Source organism: Morone saxatilis, unplaced genomic scaffold (genome assembly GCF_004916995.1).
Source record: "Morone saxatilis isolate NCDOM2014 unplaced genomic scaffold, NCSU_SB_2.0 Contig20, whole genome shotgun sequence".
Lineage (NCBI taxonomy): Eukaryota > Metazoa > Chordata > Actinopteri > Moronidae > Morone > Morone saxatilis.
This window is the reverse complement of record NW_023339763.1, coordinates 11,351,037-11,352,906: the sequence shown is the minus strand read 5'-3', so window position 1 is coordinate 11,352,906 and position 1,870 is coordinate 11,351,037. Positions and strand designations below refer to the sequence as shown.

Here is a 1,870-nt window from a genome sequence, read left to right as displayed (position 1 = left end):
CCTGTTGCCAGTAGGGGGCGCTATGAACGTAAATTAATGTTGACATTTTCAGTACAAAACTAATCACACACTAAACCAGATTATATTTTTATTTCCCTGTTTGTTTTTTTCTGATATTAATAAAAACAGACTTGCTGTGAAAAATGCTGCACAATGTTGTTTTCCTTTAGTCTATTTAAAGAGGACAATTTTATTTTATTTTTTTAATTTGTAGATCCTTTGGCTGTCCTAATATAGTGCATGCATGGTTGCCATGGCAACACAAATCTATGTTCTTGGGTTCAGTGTAGTTCACAGTCTTTGTTCTATTTGTTAATGTGCAGTTCATTTGTTTTATACATCAGCAGTTATTAAGCGTGATTACTGATTGTCTATAGACTATTGATTAGTCTCCTTAAGATCCCGTTTATTTTTGAATTTCTGCCTTCCCGCCCTTTAACAGTGTCAGACACGCGAGATCTGCGCAAGCGCCAATTCCAATTAACCCGGGCTCCTGGATCCGGTCATTACCGGATTTACAGGCAAGAAGTTAAGTCGCATCTGCACGTTGTTGTGTTGTTCTCACTGTATGTTTCTATGTTAATGCTGTGGATGTTATTTGTAGGTGATTTATTTTGTACTTTGTTCTGTTTTTCTACAGGAATGGCGAATAATAATATAAACTCCCCGACCCTCTGCACGCTGCACGACCCGGAGGTGGAGGCCATAAGGCTGGACCTCCATCTTGCGGCGGTAAGTATGAAACGTGGTTCTGTATTATTAGCATTGCTCCTGACTTTGGTTAAACATGGCAACGTTCAGCATTAATGGGACGGATTTAAAGTAATGAAAGGTTTAATTATTAATCCGTCAATTAGACCAATATCCTGCAGACTGCAGCTTCAACTTATCCTATCCCGTTGTGTAAACGAACACATTTATTTAAAACACTGCTGTTTAATTCAACTGAAGGAAATACTCTCTGGTGTAGATGCTCTGGTTCGATTATTATATTTTTAAGTTTGATGAAGAGAGATAATGTAGAGCGAGGGAGACTGCTGGGTGAGCTACATAGACTCTCAACGAGAGAGAGAGAGAGAGAGCGGCGCACTGCTGTTATATATGCTTACATCAATCATTATTATGCCTGATATGTACATTGGTTGTTTTGTATTTACAGTGTGCAATACTGGACCCGGAGATCCAAAGACCCGCTGTATATCGGCGGGTCCTACAGGCCCAGGCCAGGGCCATGAGGGCCCTCATCCAGCAGTCCCTCCTGCTGAGCGCTGTCCAGCAGGAGGAGGACCTGCTCAGGGGACAGCTGGAGGAGGTCCTCCAGCAGCTGGAGGAGCTGCAGGAGGCCGCCGCACTTCGCCTTGGTAAGTGTTGGTGTTTTTTTGCTGTTTTCATGCTACAGATAATGTGTGTTTCTGTAGTAATAGATGAGGATTTAACATCCACCTGACCATAATTCAGCTTGTTGAGTGAGTGAATGTGGAGGGTGTGAATGTATTTGTGTTCTGTATTGGTTGGATTGAAGATCTTTTTTCATCTGTGTCCATGTGTGCAGCCGCAAAGGAGAAGGCCAAAGGAGGAGCAGGAGGAGGAGCAGCAGGAGGAGCAGGAGGAGCAGGAGGAGGAGGAGCAGGCTCCAACTAATTAAAAAATTAAATAAATGTTTTTTTTTAAATTTGAAATAGTTTGTGTTGTTATTAAGCATTTAAAAGATTTGTAAAATAAGAGGTTAATCTCTTGTCAATGTTAGCGTCATATGTCCAGAAATGTGTTTTGCTGTTTTACATTCAGGGTTAGAGTTTTTCATACAGTGTTGTGTTGTTCACAACACATTACGTAGGTTTGTAGCAGACAGTGAAAATACACAGATAGT

The 1,870-nt window shown here is 41.1% G+C and overlaps 1 long non-coding RNA gene across 1 annotated transcript; it reads left to right on the top strand.

The window, feature by feature from the left end:
* The first annotated feature begins 638 nt into the window (after nucleotides 1-638).
* On the top strand, nucleotides 639-1,612 carry LOC118332073. Its single transcript, XR_004796909.1, has 3 exons — nucleotides 639-732; nucleotides 1,160-1,361; nucleotides 1,553-1,612. It is a non-coding gene; the product is annotated as an uncharacterized LOC118332073 (long non-coding RNA).
* Nucleotides 1,613-1,870: the final 258 nt, after the last annotated feature.